This window comes from Aethalodelphis obliquidens, unplaced genomic scaffold (assembly GCF_003676395.1).
Source record: "Aethalodelphis obliquidens isolate GAN/ISIS:26980383/991018 unplaced genomic scaffold, ASM367639v1 scaffold1, whole genome shotgun sequence".
NCBI lineage: Eukaryota > Metazoa > Chordata > Mammalia > Artiodactyla > Delphinidae > Aethalodelphis > Aethalodelphis obliquidens.
Genome location: NW_020837945.1, coordinates 47,255,992 through 47,273,975, shown reverse-complemented (window position 1 = coordinate 47,273,975; position 17,984 = coordinate 47,255,992). Strand labels below are relative to the sequence as shown.

General features: G+C 36.9%; 1 protein-coding gene across 2 annotated transcripts in view; it reads right to left on the bottom strand.

The window, feature by feature from the left end:
• The window catches only part of CMSS1 (cms1 ribosomal small subunit homolog), a 381,549-nt gene that overhangs the window by 262,591 nt on the left and 100,974 nt on the right, over window positions 1-17,984 (bottom strand). The gene's annotated exons all lie outside the window — the stretch shown is intronic.

Here is a 17,984-nt window from a genome sequence, read left to right as displayed (position 1 = left end):
TATAGGATTTGTTATTCAATGAGACAATGTCATATTAAATATTACTTCGAACCCTTGTGATTTGGCACCTGTGGCCTCATTTGGCCTCCAAAACTTATTTGGCACTAACTTGTTGAACACGGACACTTCCTTTCATCTCTCATTATTATGAACATTTATTGACCATCGTCAGAGTGCTGCCTGCCATAGAACAATGAGGTACTGGAGGTCCCTGCCCCGGGGGCTTAACCACATTAATGGAGAAGGCAAGAGGACACAGATTTAGGGTGGAAATGTGAAAGGCTGTTGGTGGTATAGTTCTAATGTTCACCATTGTCTCTCTACTATCTTCTGGAGGAAGGCTGAGGAGGGCTATCCAGAAGTAACACTGTAAAGCTGGTAGGCAGATGGTGAAGATTATTTAAATCAAGAGAGCAAAGAGGAACAACACTGAGAAATGAGAACAAAAGAGCACTAGGAACAAAGGCCACGGGCTAGAGGAAAAGGAAAATAGTGGGACAAATGTAAATTGTACACCAAGGAATCAGTATATTAAGAACGGTATTTCTACATGTATCAAAGTAGTTTAAGAGGGAGAATTTAAAAGATCACATTTTTTAGCCATATAGGATGCAAAGGTTTTTTGTCTTGAAGAATAATGAAAGTAAACAAACCATTACCAAAAAATAGGAAAAAATGACTGAAGTGATTCTCAATCCCTGTTTAGCCACTCCAGAAGATATGGGAATATTCAGCTATTTCTGTTTGCCCAGGAACAGCTTCCAGATGGAACTCTTTGGGTGTGAGAATGCTAAGGCTCTTCTTGACTCACATGATACACAGACAATTCTCCGGCTCCATCTGTACATCACAATTCCTATACCTTGGCACTGCTGGTGCACTGGCCCTTCCTGCCCCCCTGCTTGTAGCAGGGAGACTGTGGGCCTCATGAGGCATAACTGACTTCCACTTGCTTTAAGGCCATGTGCATAAAAATACTAAATGAACACCATCTAACAAAGAGGTGGGGGAAACTAATAATTTCAGATAAATATATACAGAGGAGGTGCTTACACAAGAGAGTAAAATACCATTCATGTGTCTCATTCTCTGACAAGAAATGACAGAACACAAACCTAACTTTAGTGAGAGTACTTCCTCTCAAACATGCAGCCACCCTTCACAAAAGCAAGACTAATTTATTCTAAGGAGTCAAAGAATAATGTTTACTTCCTTCCTCAAACAAAGTGATGTAAGCCACTCCCGAATCAGTGACCCTCAGTACAAAGAAAGAAAGAAAGAATATCATAACCCCATAAACGTGGTTTGAGTAAATATAACTAAAGGACTATCTGATTGAAACTCTGAAAAATACTGTGAAAGTTTAGTGATTGTATTTTTAGTGTTAGATAATATCTACTTGGAAAGAAAATAAAAATTAAGAAATACATGATTGAGATAGTTAATGAGACCTTAGAGGGTGTAATAATGGATTTCAAATTAAGGCTCAATTTCTGTGTTTTCTTCGGAGAATTCATTTTATGTGGAAAACCCTAAAGGAGACTGATGTCACACATTGAGTTTAGGCCAAAATGTTTGCCAAGTGATGTCGCTGTCGTAATCAGTAAACAATTGGCTTTCCCACTGCAGGAGGGTGGGGGCAGGGAACAGCTCAGGAAACCCTGTTCCCAAGCGTGTTAATGCAAAGTTTCCTTCGCTGTAATCTGTGCAGTTTGGTCTGTCCATAAAATAATTATAGCGACATTTCATGACAACCTTCTGTTCACTGACCAGCTCCAATGTGTGGATGTGTGTGTCACTGATGACCTGAATTATGTACTTGGCTGAATTACAAGTGGCGTCTATGTGAAAGGTTTTATACAAAAGCAATGCCAGTAATTTTTGGCCTTTCTGGATGGCTTCACAGGAAAGCCAAAACAAAAATCACTTTTAGTCAGTGCAATTTTGCAAAATTTTCCCATAAGTGAAATGCCAATTTTGTCTGTACTTTCAAAAAAGCTTGCATAATTTTTTTCCTTTTTCAGTTTCAATGGGGGAAAAGGCTGTGAAGGAAAAAAAAAAAAAAAAGAGTTTCCTTTTTTTGAAACCATGCTTTCTTTTTTAGAACACTAAAACAAACCATGTATACAAACCATATATATTACTGCATTTCTGGCCTTGAAACCACTGAAGTGGGAAACAAATATTGGTATGGCAACTCTGTCTAAAAATGACTTCAACTATGTATTTTTTTAAAGCTTTAAATTACTTTTCATAATATCTTGGCCAAGTAGGTTAGCACTGTTAATTCTGGTTTCATAAAGCAGGACTTCAAATGGTAGCTTCTCAAGAGCGACATAGGAAGGAAGGAGTCACAGGCAGAATTAATTTCTTGTTCCTGTCCTAAGCAGGTGTGACTAGATAGAATAGTGGCTCAGGGGGCAGAAGGGTCTTTGCAGGAAAGTCAGCAGGGACCCAGCTTCAAGGGTTGTTGCCTTGACCATACCTTGGACTAAGTCCTTAGTAAAGAACAAAGTCTTTCCCCCGTCCCTTTGGCGGAAGCAACTTTATAAAGAAAGATTTCCATCATCAACTCTTTTCTACTGACAGGCCTGTTTTCTAGATGGGCATCAGGAAAGGTGAGTGAAACACTGAGCTATATTTGACCCTCCTGTTAACTGAGTATATTGGATTACTATCAAAGGCTTCTCTCAAAAAACATCAAATCTTCTTTCTAGAGGCTTTGGATACTCCCCTGAAATATAAATATATAAATTTAAATATATAAATGAATAAGTGTATTAATCTAATTTTTTAGTTAGTTTAACTAACTAGTTAGCTATTTAGTGCTGCTTGCCACTCATTCATTCACTGAAACAAAAAACAAAAAAACCCCAAACTAAAAACAAACAAAAAACCCCCCAATTAACTAAATACCTGCTACATGCCAGGTCCTGTGCTAGATCCTAGGTGAAGTAGGTAGATGTGTTCATCACTGACATAAAACTCCAACTCATTTGTGCATGTGTAAAACAGAGACACTACTGTAGACTTTATGATTTGATACTAATGCTTCCAGGGCACTATGAGATCATGATAGGTAGGAAAAAAAGGCACCAGTATGGTACAAAAACACAATACATGAAATACTTATGAAAATAAAACATTCAGGAGAACTCAATAAACACATTAAACTAGAGTACTTTACTAGAGAATTCAATATCTTGCAACTATTGCCATTAGGATTTTCTATTTCTTTGGTCTTAAACCTCAGCTTTTAAGAATATCCCATGAAGCATAACACAGTGGGCATAAGGTTTTTTAAAAATAAATAAACTAAGTCTACTTTTTAAAAATCATATTTGGAAAGCCAGCAGTTTTAAATTTCATGCACACTAAACTATTGTTGTAGAATGCATTGTACTCAAATGCAATCATTTCCTTTCAGTTTTCTGGCAAGGAGTTATATGTATTACATACTCTCAAGGCTATGTCTTGCAAGTTGTGAAATGGATGCCAGATCTCCATTTGACCTTTGTCATTGGTATCCAGTTCTTTGTTAGAACAAAATGGAGACCACCATAAACACATATTTTGATATTATAGTTCTACAGAAAATCACAATGTGATCAGCCTAGTGTTCATATACCTCAGACCTAATAGGGTCTGGGTAGGGATGCAGAGCGATTACCTCACAAGGATACCAAAAAACCCATTTAGGACTGTACATCATAACTTAACTTTCAACAGATGTCACAAAACCATACCCTTGTAACTGCACAATTCAGTGGTTTCTATACAAAACCATTTAATTATAGAGGTTAAAATTTGGATAGAGCGATGATGCTATTTTATTGCTGTTCCTTCCCAGAAAGCTGAACTAAACTTTACAAATAATATTGGGTGTGTATGTGTATATACAATGATTAGTGAATTTACTGCTCACAAAAGAATACTACAAATGTTAAAAAGCAGTCTAAAAGGAAACATAACGAGCACAGTGAAGGATGAACTGGGAACTTGGAGATAGGGGACTCTGGTCTGCAGATTGGATCTGCAGGTCGTGTGTAACCCTGGGCAAATTCCATTTCTCCAATCTTGTATGTAAAAAAAAAATAGGACAGGCTTACATCATTTGTGTGTCTCTTTCAGATCTAAAAATCTGTGATTATGTGATTGTTACGAATAAGCAACTTTTACTTCAAGTCTATGATTCTAACCCACACTATCAAAAGAGGTCAGTGAGAATGACAGCACCTCAACCACCAGCTTCAAATCCAAGTCTGTAGTATTTCCATTCTTAAAGGATATCTAGATTTAGGTACATCCTATTGTTTCTTGAATGTCACATATTCAAATCTGAACTTATCATCTTTGTAAACGCAGGTAAATTTACAACTTTTCTATTCCTGTTTATTCCACCACAGTGAATCAATCTATCAGATGATCATAAAGAATTATGGAGATCTCTGAATCCTAAATTTAAATCAGAAAAGACCTAGCAATCTAGACCAACCCTCTAATTTTTGAATTGTGAAAAGTGAGGCCCATCAAGACTCAGCTAGAAACCTCCAAATCTTGCTGCTAAACAGCAGCAGAGCCAGACCAGAAGCTAGCTCCCCTGATAACATATTCGGTACTGTTCTCCCCAGAATCATTACTAGGTGCTCAAGCCTTGTGCTTGGTATTGTGGGAAATCCAAAGAAATTTAAGACATAATTACAATTGAAAAGATAAGACCCTCATAAAGTAATCTATAGATTATTCAGGTGTTCATTCTGTGGTACTGACACTGCCGTTGCAACATTATAAAAGGTCAGTCAAGAAGGATATTAAGGACTGTAATTATCCAACAGCCCGCATAGCCCTAGGAGAATGCAGGACATACAGTAAGCCCTGGATAAATATATCTAACTGGCTCATAGCTACTAGCTTAACAGCCCTATAAAACAGGAAGCCAAAGACTGAATGTGGAAAGGCAACCTCAAACTTCTGTTCCATCTGACTATAAAATGTAAAGAGGGAGAAGAGTCATTAAACCATATCAAAATAGAAAACTTTGCCTCATAAATGGAAATCAAAGTGGAACATTAGAATTAAGCTGCATCCTGAATTTGCAACTTGTAGGTAAACTTTCCTGGCAAATGTATATTATTCCTCATGAGAAGATGAAGCCAAATGGCTTTGGCCAGCCATTACAATGGGAGATGCCTGGCACAAATGATGAGTAAATATCACTGCACAGAAAGGCCTTTCCTTGGAAGGGTGTAGGGTATTGGAGCTAAAAGCATAGACCCTGGAGTCAGAACCAACAAGAGTTTGAAGCATGGTCCCATCCTCTCATCTGGTCCTACTAGCTATTTGACCTTGAACGAAGTACTTAGTTTCTGTAAGTCTCAGTTTCACTATCTGTTAAAAAAAATGATACGGATCTCACAAGTTCTTACAATTACTAAATTATATAATGCCTAAAAAAGTGATAAGTATGGTGTCTGACACTCAGTAAGCATTAGCATCTTTCTTCAAATTTGCCTTTCTTCAAATTAGTTCATTTGTATACTCTGTGCCACACCACTGGGCATTTTATGGATTGCCAGGAAGGCACCTAACTGGACCCTATGCTGGGTGCTAAGGATGTGATGATGAATAAAAGCTTTCAAGGGACATACCCTTCAGTATGGGGAACAAAGACACAAAAACAAGTGCAATGTTGTGTTACAGATACAATGACAACTGAGAATACAGAGCAGGCACAAATGAAGGATCATTCTCTAGGCCTGGTTGTATCTTATTTGCTTCAGAGTAGGGGTATTGGCTGAATGTTGTAATGGTCTAACGCTGTAACACCGAGCTGGACACTATAGTACTCAAAAACGTTTTTCCCCCCTAAACCATGGAGACCTATTTCCCCCTTGGGAATCATAAACAAAAAGGTTAATGCAATGATATTATGAAAAGCACAGCCTACCACATACTCAAAGTTAAGACTCACGCAAAATGATGGGTTTTAAGTGCACCAAAAGACTCCACTGTTCCTTGGGCCTGCCAGTGTCACAAGATCCCCACACTAATCACATCTTCTTGCCTAAAGGGATTAAGGGGGTTTTTGATTTGTTTTGTTCACAGTTCCTCTGCAGGGCCAAGAGTATGGGAAAGTATAATAAATATTTGTTGAATAAGTGACTAAAATGTAGAAAAAGTTGTTACATTTTAATTTATTATTTTCCATTAATAACGTCTCATAAATTAGCTTCTGGATTAGTTCTTTTCACTTAGCCCAGCTTTGGAGAATAGTATATAAAAGAAGTCAATTTTGATAGGGGAAGCAAAATAAGCTTGAGAGCTTTGGGATTATCCTAGAGAGAGTAGATATAAAACAGGATGGGTCAAGGCACTGGAGGAGAGAATGATCCAAAAATGGGATTTTAAAGTTAAAAAACATAAGAAACATTAACCATTTAAAAAGCTAAAAATAACTCTCTCAATTCATACTTTGCATAGTTTTTGTACATTTTCACTAATAAAAACATCATGAACATTTTCCTAAATCACCAACTACTCCTCAACACCGTAATTTTTAAGTACATGAATGCTACTGTGTCATACAGATGTAATTTATTTAACAAGCTCACTATTGTGGGCATTTAGATTCCTTCTACTTTTTCATTTTTATAAAGTACACTATGATGAATAGCCTCATACTCCAGTTAATTTTTACACCCTCCTGATTGTTGCCTTAGAATAAAGTTTTAAGTGTGGAATTGCTGGGTCAAAAGTTATAAAACTTTTAAGGATTTTGAAAACTGTAGCTAAATTGCATTCTATAAATAGACTATTTATACTATCACTAGTAATGAAGGAGAGTACCCATTTCTTACTTCATAACTTTGCCTGGGACTAAACTTGAATCTGACCTCATTTAAAACATGACGTTAAAAAGTATGTAAAGTGAATGTTCATAACATGAATCAGACTTTCCCACTGACTTAAGCTTTGGTTTTAGAGATGTGTTACTTCTGACAAAAAAAATTCTAAAAATGTTTAAAAATGTTTAAAAAATGTCTAAAAATTCTAAAATGTTTAAAAAATTTAAACATTTCCATGTTTTGGCATGTTGCCAAAACATGCCAAAACTGGTAGCAAATGCCAAAAACATACTCAAACATAACATTTCCTTGAAAGAATATTTTGCCATTGTCAATATAATTTCAGTATATTTCCTCTTTCAGTATATTTCCTCTTCCCCGACCAATTCAGATGGCTTATCATCACTGATGTTCCAAAACACTGCTCTGTTGCTCTTTCTCTGAAAGGTCTGAAACCTCCTCTCTCTGTATAATCCCACACAAGACTTAAGAGTCCAAATTCAGAATCCTGGCTCACCTTTCCCACCACATGACGAATTTGGCAATAGTTCATAATGCTTATAGTACTGGCCTTACAAAGACAAGTTTGATTTGTTTAACACTGTGGAATCCAAAGTTCACTTTGTCAAATTCCCCTTTAATAATTTGGTTGGTTAGGAGTACGTGAGAATTCCATAACAATTTCTCCTATTCAACTCAATTTCTACTCGCCAATTCTCACTTCCTCATGTATCCTCCCTATTTATCATGCATAATACATTATGCCCATAGTATTTTCCCATTTATTTCTATGACTTTCCTGATGACAGCGTGAAATATTTGAGATGCCTGGTGAACAGGTAATTTATATCTTCAGAAGATGTTTCAGAAGAAACATATTTGCAGGATTTATGAGGCTGAGTACGTGTTTTCTTCAAAATAAGTAATTTCTACCTCACAGTTTGTCACTTTATATTATGCTTTTTTTTTGTTCTGAGTACATATGACATTCAAGGCATTTCATGCCATAACAAACACTGGAATGAATATATATATATATATATATATATATATACACATACACACACTCACACACACACATATGTGTGTATATATATATATGTAAAGAAAAAAGTTAGGAAAAAAGAGAATCACGTGTGGCTGTCACAACACTGTTTAGTAAACATTTCCTTCAAAGATATCAGAGAGATCTCAAAATGCAATATTTATCAGTAATGCCCGTTAGTGAGGACCAAATATAAGTGGCAATTAAAAAGACCATTTCCCTGTGGGGCACAACTGTCATTTGCTTTATGTCAAATTACTTCTTACTCTAAACAGATTTGTCGATTAATCAAATTCCAGCTAATAATCTACTCAAGAACACTCCAGCTGTTTTATACACATACTTCCAAACATGATAGCATTAAGCCATTAGGACAGCACTTAGATTAAATGAATGGTCTTTTATGTGTTTATTTGCAGAGACAAAGATGGAGAACCCCCGTGGCTTCTTCATGTAGAAGAATTCAGTGGCTTACTCTCAACATTCCTTTGAAAGATAAGATTTTTATCAATAAACAAAGAGGCACAAAATAACAAAAATGTTGGAAGGGGGAAAAAAATCACTCCTTAATTTTCACCTGTGTTGAAATCTAAGTGAGGCATGCCTCAATAACAAAGCAGAGCAAATCAGATAAAACTTCATCCTGAAAAAAACCTCTGGATGGCAAGAAATGAATTCTCTTCTAGACTGGAAGGGTTTAATCTTGAAACATACCTCCTTGTCTCCTCTGAATAAGCCTGTATTTTTCAAATTCATTTTATTTTGTTTGTTAGGGAACATGTGGGGCAGTCACTCAGTTTCCACTTCCAGTTCCAGAAAGAAGCCTCAGGAATCCAAAGAGGTTTGTAGCTTCGGAATGAACTTTTCTTGTACCATGACTGAATGCTCAGAACTCACCAAAGCATGCAAAGAACCCAAAGAAAGTTCGTTAGCTTCTTTGGACTTCAGATATACCATACAAGGGTGAGAGAGGGAAAAAAGGACAAACATACAATCACAGGCAATTCAGATGAACCCAAATTCCAAAATGTTTCAGAAACAATGTTCAAATTCTGCTTTTATTAAATGGTGATAGCTAATTCATACTTTCTTGTAGATGGTGTATTTATTAACAATTATTTTCATTTAAAATATATCCAAAACATAAAAGGGCATGTGGCGGGGAGGATGCTGCAGCTTCAAATGCCTTCGGGGCCAGCAGGGTAAGGTAAATGACAGGAGCAGGCTGGCTGTATACAATAGGGAATGGTGAAGACCTCAAAAACCTGCAAAGCTCAAGCCCATCTGGTTAGCTATCTAAATAATTACTTCAGTATTATCAATAAATAAGAAATAGGCCCTATGACACAGTTGATCCAGAAATGAAGAAGCAAGACTTTAGGAGTCCAGCTCTGAGAACAAGATATGTATGGTGAGGAAAGAGAACCAATGTTCTCTGGAACCTTATAACAGAAGATGTGTACTGAATCAGGAGGATAAGCACTGGGCACCCACACTAGGAAGTACAGGTGAGGTGGACAAGCCTGTTTATCATGGCTTCTTTTCTGCCTTCTCTTTCCCACTCGTGTATAAGCTCCTCAAGAGCTGAGACATGTTGTTTTGTTTATCTCTGTATCCCTAGCCCCTTGAAGAGAGTGCCCAATGGATATTTATAGAATAAATAAGTGTATTACTCTCTCCAAACATAGTCACTAACATGAGCACTATAACTGGTAGCAGCAGCTACGGGGACTTCAAAGGAGCTGTTGGTTTTAGTGGAGACGGCTGCCCAAAGGTCCCCTGCTTTTTTTTTTTTTTAACTTAAGTATAGTTGATTTATAATGTTGTGTTAGTTTCTGGTATACAACAAAGTGATTCAGATTTTACGTGTGTGTGTGTGTGTATAAACACGTATGCATTCTTTTTCAGATTCTTTTCCATTACAGTTTATTATAAGATACTGAAGATAGTTCCCTGTGCTATACAGTATGACCTTGTTGTTTATCTATTTTATATATAGTAATATGTATCTACTAATCCCAGTTTATCCCTCTCCCCCTTCCCCTTTGGTAACTATAAGTTTGTTCTCTGTCTGTGAGTTTGTTTGTTTTGTAAATAAGGTTCCCTGCTTTTTGATGGCAAGAATTAAAATGTGTTATTCTTTGTTACTGCTTCTAAATGTTTTTATACTGACATATGTATGTCACACTACTGAATTAATATAAAAACATTAAATTTTGTCAAGTTCTGTGTGTGTATATATATGTATATATATATATCTCTCACACATTTGAAAACAAAACAAAATAATAAAATGACAACAAAGGTGCAACCAGCAAAATCAATATTGTGAGAATTCTGTATAACAAACAACTTGCTTTCATTAACGAACAACGTACAGGGGAAATATAGAGGGGAAATTTTAAGCTAAAGGAATTTAAACATTTCCATAAAGTGCAAAGCATGATCTTATTTGAATCTTGATTTGAAGACACTGTAAGAGACAAAAAGAGAGATAGACAGAAAATATGAAAATCAGGGAAATTTGAACACTGTGATATTTCACAATATGAAAGAATTATTCCTCATGTTTGGGTATGTTAATCGTATTGTGATGTATATTTTAAAACAAAACCTTATCTTTTAGAGATATATTCTGAGAATATTAAAAAATGAAATAATAGGATGTTTGGGATTTGCTTCAAAATAATCCAGATTGGGGAGCATAGTATAGGGAAGGAAAAGTAATTCCCCCTCTACCCTTTTGAGTTCTTCACTAAGACCCACTGAAATAAAAGACAGATTAGACGCGCCTTCAAGATGGCAGAGGAGTAAGACATGGAGATCACCTTCCTCCCCGCAAATACATCAAAATTACATCTACATGTGGAACAACTCCAACAGAACACCTACTGAACACTGGCAGAAGACCTCAGACTTCCAAAGGAGTTTCTTCCCAAGGCAAGAAACTCCCTGCATACCTGGACGTGTGGCTGACAGGGACTTGGTGCTCTGGCCGGGTGTCAGGCCTGAGCCTCTAAGGTGGGAGAGCCAAGTTCAGGACATTGTTCCACCAGAGACCACCCGGCCCCATGTAATATCAAACGGCGAAAGCTCTGCCAGAGATCTCCATCTTAATGCTATGACCCAGCTCCACTCAACAACCAGCAAGCTACAGTGCTGGACAACCTATGCCAAAAAACTAGCAAGACAGGAACACAACCCCACCCATTAGCAGAGAGGCTGCCTAAAATCATAGTAAGGTCACAGACACCCCAAAACACAGCACCGGACGCAGTGCTGCCCACCAGAAAGAAAAGATCCAGCCTCATCCACCAAAACACGGCACCAGTCCCCGCCACCAGGAGGCCTATACAACCCACTGAACCAATCTTACCCACTGGGAGCAGACACCAAAAACAATGGGAACTACGAACCTGCAGCCTGAGAAAAGGAGACCCCAAACACAGTAAGTTAAGCAAAATGAGAAGACACAGAAACACACAGCAGTTGAAGGAGCAAGCTAAAAACCCATCAGACCAAACAAATGAAGAGGGAATAGGCAGTCTACCTGAAAAAGAATTCAGAATAATGATAGTAAAGATGATCCAAAATCTTGGAATGAGAATGGAGAAAATACAAGAAACGTTTAACAAGGACCTAGAAGAACTAAAGAGCAAACAAACAATGATGAACAACACAGTAAATGAAATTAAGAATTCTCTAGAAGGAATCAGTAGCAGAAAAACTGAGGCAGAAGAATGGATAGTGACCTGGAAGACAAAATAGTGGAAATAACTACCACAGAGCAGGATAAAGAAAAAAGAATGAAAAGACTTGAGGACACTCTCAGAGACCTCTGGGACAACATTAAATACACCAACATTGGAGTTACAGGGGTCCCAGAAAAAGAAGAGAAAAAGAAGGGACTAAGAAAATATTTGAAGAGATTATAGTTGAAAAAATCCCTAATATGGGTAAGGAATAGTCAAGTCCAGGAAGCCCAGAGAGCCCCATACAGGATAAATCCAAGGAGAAACACACCAAGACACCTATTAATCAAACTATCAAAAATTAAACACAAAGAAAAACATTTAAAAGCAGCAAGGGAAAAGCAACAAATAACATACAAGGGAATCCCCATAAGGTTAACAGCTGATCTTTCAGCAGCAACTCTGCAAGCCACAAGGGAGTGGCAGGGAGTGGAATGAAGTGACATATTTAAAGTGATGAAAGGGAAAAACCTACAACCAAGATTACTCTACCCAGCAAGGATCTCATTCAGATTTGACAGAGAAATTAAAACCTTTACAGACGAGCAAAAGCTAAGAGAACTCAGCACCACCAAACCAGCATTACAACAAATGTTAAAGGAACTTCTCTAGGCAAGAAACACAAGAGAAGGAAAAGACTTACAATAACAAACCCAAAACGATTAAGAAAAGGGTAATAAGAACATACATATCGATAACTACGCTAAATGTAAATGGATTAAATGGTCCAACAAAAAGACACAGACTTGCTGAATGGATACAAAAACAAGACCCGTATATATGCTGTCTAAAAGAGACCCACTTCTGACCTAGGGACACATACAGACTGAAAGTAAGGGGATAGAAAAAGATATTCCATGCAAATAGAAATCAAAAGAAAGCTGGAGAAGCAATTCTCATATCAGACTTAATAGACTTTAAAATAAAGACCATTACAAAAGACAAAGAAGGACACTACATAATGATCAAGGGATCAATCCAAGAAGATATAACAATTGTAAATATTTATGCATCCAACATAGGAGCACCTCAACACATAAGGCAAATGTTAACAGCCATAAAATGGGAAATCGACAGTAACACAATCATAGTAGGGGACTTTAACACCCCACTTTCACCAATGGACAGATCACCCAAAATGAAAATAAATAAGGAAACACAAGCTTTAAATGATACATTAAACAAGATGGACGTAATTGATATTTATAGGACATTCCATCCAAAAACAACAGAATACACTTTCTTCTCAAGTGCTCATGCAACATTCTTCAGAATAGATCATATTTTGGGTCAAAAATCAAGCCTTGGCAGATTTAAGAAAATTGAAATCGTATCAAGTATCTTTTCTGACCACAATGCTATGAGACTAGATATCAATTACAGGAAAAAAAATCTGTAAAAAATACAAACACATGGAGACTAAACAATACACTACTAAATAACTAAGAGATCACTGAAGAAATCAGGAGGAAATCAAAAAATATCTGGAAATGACAATGAAAACACGATGATCCAAAGCCTATGTGATGCAGCAAAAGCAGTTCTAAGAGGGAAGTTTACAGCAATAAAATCCTACCTCAAGAAACAAGAAATATCTCAAATAAACAAACTAACCTTACACCTAAAGCAATTAGAGAAAGAAGAACAACAAAAAAAAAACCCCAAAGTTAGCAGAAGGAGAGAAATCATAAAGACCAGATCAGAAATAAATGAAAAAGAAATGAAGGAAACAGTAGCAAAGATCAATAAATCTAAAAGCTGGTTCTTTGAGAAGATAAACAAAATTGATAAACCATTAGCCAGACTCATCAAGAAAAAAAGGGAGAAGACTCAAATCAACAGAAGTAGAAATGAAAAAGGGGAAGTAACAAGTGACACTGCAGAATTACAAAGGATCATGAGAGATTACTACAAGCAACTATATGCCAATAAAATGGACAACCTGGAAGAAATGGACAAGTTCTTAGAAAAGCACAGCCCTCCAAGACTGAACCAGGAAAAAACAGAAAACATAAGCAGACCAATCACAAGCACTGAAATTGAAACTGTGATTAAATACCTTCCAAAAAACAAAAGCCCAGGACCATATGACTTCACAGGGAAATTCTATCAAACATTTAGAGAAGAGCTAACACTTATCATCCTGAAACTCTTCCATAATTTAGCAGAGGGAGGAATACTCCCAAACTCATTCTCGAGGCCACCATCACCCAGATACCAAAACCAGACAAAGATGTCACATAGAAAGAATACTACAGGCCGATATCACTGATGAACATGGATGCCAATATCCTTAACAAAATACTAGCAAACAGAATCCAACAGCACATTAAAAGGATCATAAACCATGATCAAGTGGGGTTTATCCCAGGAATGCAAAGATTCTTCAATATACAGAAATCAATCAATGTGATACACCATATTAACAACTGAAGGAGAAAAACCATACGATCATCTCAATAGATGCAGAAAAAGCTTTCAACAAAATTCAACACTGATTTATGATAAAAAAAACCCTCCAGAAAGTAGTAATAGAGGGAACATACCTCAACATAATAAAGGCCATAGATGACAAACCCACAGCCAACATCATTCTCAATGGTGAAAAAGTGAAACCATTTCCACTAAGATCATGAATGAGACAAGGCTGTCCACTCTCACCACTATTATTCAACATAGTTTTGGAAGTTTTAGCCACAGCAATTAGAGAAGAAAAAGAAATAAACGGAATTCAAATCGGAAAAGAAGAAGTAAAACTGTCACTGTTTGCAGATGATATGACACTATATATAGAGAATCCTAAAGATGCACCAGGAACTACTAGAGCTAATCAATGGATTTGGTAAAGTAGCAGGATACAAAATTAATGCACAGAAATCTCTTGCATTCTTATACACTAAGGATGAAAATTTTGAAAGAGAAATTAAGGAAACACTCCCATTTACCACTGCAACAAAAAGAATAAAATACCTAGGAATAAACCTTCCTAAGGAGGCAAAAGACCTGTATGCTAAAAACTATAAGACACTGATGAAATAAATTAAAGATGATACAAACAGATGGAGAGATATACCATGTTCTTGGACTGGAAGAATCAATTGTGAAAATGACTATAAAACCCAAAGCGCTGTACAGATTCAAAGCAATCCCTATTACCAATGGCATTTTTCATAGAACTAGAACAAAATCTTTCACAATTTGTGTGGAAACACAAAAGACCCCGAATAACCAAAGCAATGTTGAGAAAGCAAAATGGAGCTGGAGGAATCGGGCTCCCGGACTTCAGACTATACTACAAAGCTACAGTAATCAAGACAATATGGTACTGGCACAAAAACAGAAATATAGATCAATGGAACAGGATAGAAAGCCCAGAGATAAATGTACGCACATATTGTCACCTTATTTTTGATAAAAGAGGCAGGAATATATAATGCAGAAAAGATAGCCTCTTCAATAAGTGGTGCTGGGAAAACTAGACAGCTACATGTAAAAGAATGAAATTAGAACACTCTTTATCACCATACACAAAAATAAACTCAAAATGGATTAAAGACCTAAATGTAAGGCCTGATACTATAAAACTCTGAAAGGAAAACATAGGCAGGACACTCTATGGCATAAAGCACAGCAAGATCCTTTTTGACCCACCTCCTAGAGAAGTGGAAATAAAAAAAAAATAAACAAATGGGACCTATGAAACTTAAAAGTTTTCGCACAGCAAAGGAAACCATAAACAAGACGAAAAGACAACCCTAAATGGGAGAAAGTATTTGCTAATGAAGCAACTGACAAAGGATTAATCTCCAAAATATACAAGCAGCTCATGCAGCTCAATATCAAAAAAACAAACAACCCAATCCAAAAATGGGGAGAAGACCTACATAGACATTTCTCCAAAGAAGATATACAGATTGCCAACAAACACATGAAAGGATGCTGAACATCAAGAATCATCAAAGAAATGCAAATCAAAACTACAATGAGGTATCACCTCACACCAGTCAGAATGGCCATCATCAAAAAATCTACAAACAATAAATGCTGCAGAGGGTGTGGAGAAAAGGGAACCCTCTTGAACTGTTGGTGGGAATGGAAATTGATAGAGCCACTATGGAGAACAGTATGGAGGCTCCTTAAGGAACTAAACGTAGAACTACCATATGACCCAGCAATCCCACTACTGGGCATATACCCTGAGAAAACCACACTTCAAAAAGAGTCATGTACCACAATGTTCATTCCAGCTCTATTTACAAAAGCCAGGACATGGAAGCAACCTAAGCGTCCATCGACAGATGAATGGATAAAGAAGATGTGGCACATATATACAATGGCATATTACTCAGCCATAAAAAGAAACGAAATTGAGTTATTTGTAGTGAGGTGGATGGACCTAGAGACTGTCATACAGAGTGAAGTAAGTCAGAAAGAGAAAAACAAATACCGTATGCTCACACATATATATAGAATCTAAAAAAAAAAAAAAAAAAAAAGGTTCTGAAGAACCTAGGGGCAGGACAGGAATAAAGACGCAGACACAGAGAATTGACTTGAGGACATTAGCCGGGGAAAGGGTAAGCTGGGATGAAGCAAGAGAGTGGCAATGGACATATGTACGCTACCAAATGTAAGACCAATAGCTAGTGGAAAGCAGCCACATAGCACAGGGAGATCAGCTCAGTGCCTTGTGACCACCTAGAGAGGTGGGATAGGGAGGGTGGGAGGGAGACTGCATGAGGGAGGAGATATGGGGATATATGTATATGTATAGCAGATTCACTTTGTTATACAGCGGAAACTAACACACCATTGTAAAGCAATTATACTCCAATAAAGATGTTAAAAAACAACAAAGAAAGACAGGTTAATAAGAGAAAACCAAACAGAAGTTTATTAACATGTATAACTCATGTATATATGGGATATACTCAGGGAAAACCATTAACTCTATGAGATGACTTAAACCACAACCTTAAATACTGATACCATCTTCAACTAAAGACAAAAGAATGAAGAGGAGTGGGGAAGGGGGTAGCCAGTTATGGGTAGTTACCAGGAAAAGCAAGGGTAAGATTGGTAGGCAGATTTAAGTTGGTGCCTTCTCTGCTGATAAGATTCTCTTGTGATTTAGTCATCCTTCTCTTTCTGGTACTGGAGGGAGACACCCTTACAAATAGAGATTTCCTTCATAAAAGTAAATTTCCCTTAAAAAGAGTAACTCTACTCTTGTTTTCAGAACTTCTCCTGTATCTGCTGATTATCAAAATAATCAGCTCAAAATAATTTTTATGCTAAAGAGACATTTTGGGGTGGCATAGTCTGCTACCCTTCAGTAGGGTGGTACAGAAGAAACAAGACTGGCCAAGAGTTGATAATTATTGAAGCTGTAAGAGGGACCCATAGGGGTTCATTATACTATCATCTCTACTTTTGTATGTGTTTGAAATAATTAAAAAACAAGTGAACAAATAATAACACAAGAAAATAGTTAGAAAATTTAAATGAACAGAAAAGTATAAAATGAAAATTAACACCTTCCTTTGACTTTACCTCACTTCCTACTCCCCAAAAGTAAACTGTAGTTAATAGTTTTCTCTATATATTTCTAAAAATTTACTGTAAGCATATACCAGCAATTTGTAAAGGAGAACTTCCTACCTTATATAAAAAAAAGTGGCTGCATATTATTTCATTTTAGAGATGCAATTCATTTGGCCATGCTCCATGTATGGGTTTCAGATTGTATTCTGTTTTTGTTGTATTTGCTACTAAACATTGTCCAGTGAATTGACTCTCAGTAACTTCAGATGCATGTTAATTCCAAGTTTCTTTCAGAAACAAGTTACTCATTGGTAACTTTGTGTTTTTTGCATAATGAAGAACTAAAACCCACAAGAAAAGAAGCCTTTGTGTAGGACCCTAAAGACAACACAGAGACTGTAGTGGGGATGGAGGTAGGGGACAGCACTGAGATAACACTTCCAGAGTGAGGTCCACAGACCCCACTCATGTACTTGTTAGCACCTTCCCTGAGAGTCCTTCAGATCTCCTAGCAGTACAGAGCTGTAAAAGCTACAGAAGCAGGGATTTGATGCAATAGCAGCAGCTCTGGCAGTTCAAACAAAATTTGTACTTATCTGCAGTAGTCACCTGATGAAGTGAACAAAGTGACCACAGAAGAATCAAAGGTAACAGAATTCTAAAAGCAAAGCCTGCATATACTTTCTTTATGCTGCCCCAAACACAAGGGATGCTACTTATTTGGATAGTGCACTGCCATTGAGGGGAATAGGACATGATTCATGAACTCCAAATTGTCCCTAGAAATTTTCTGGGGAA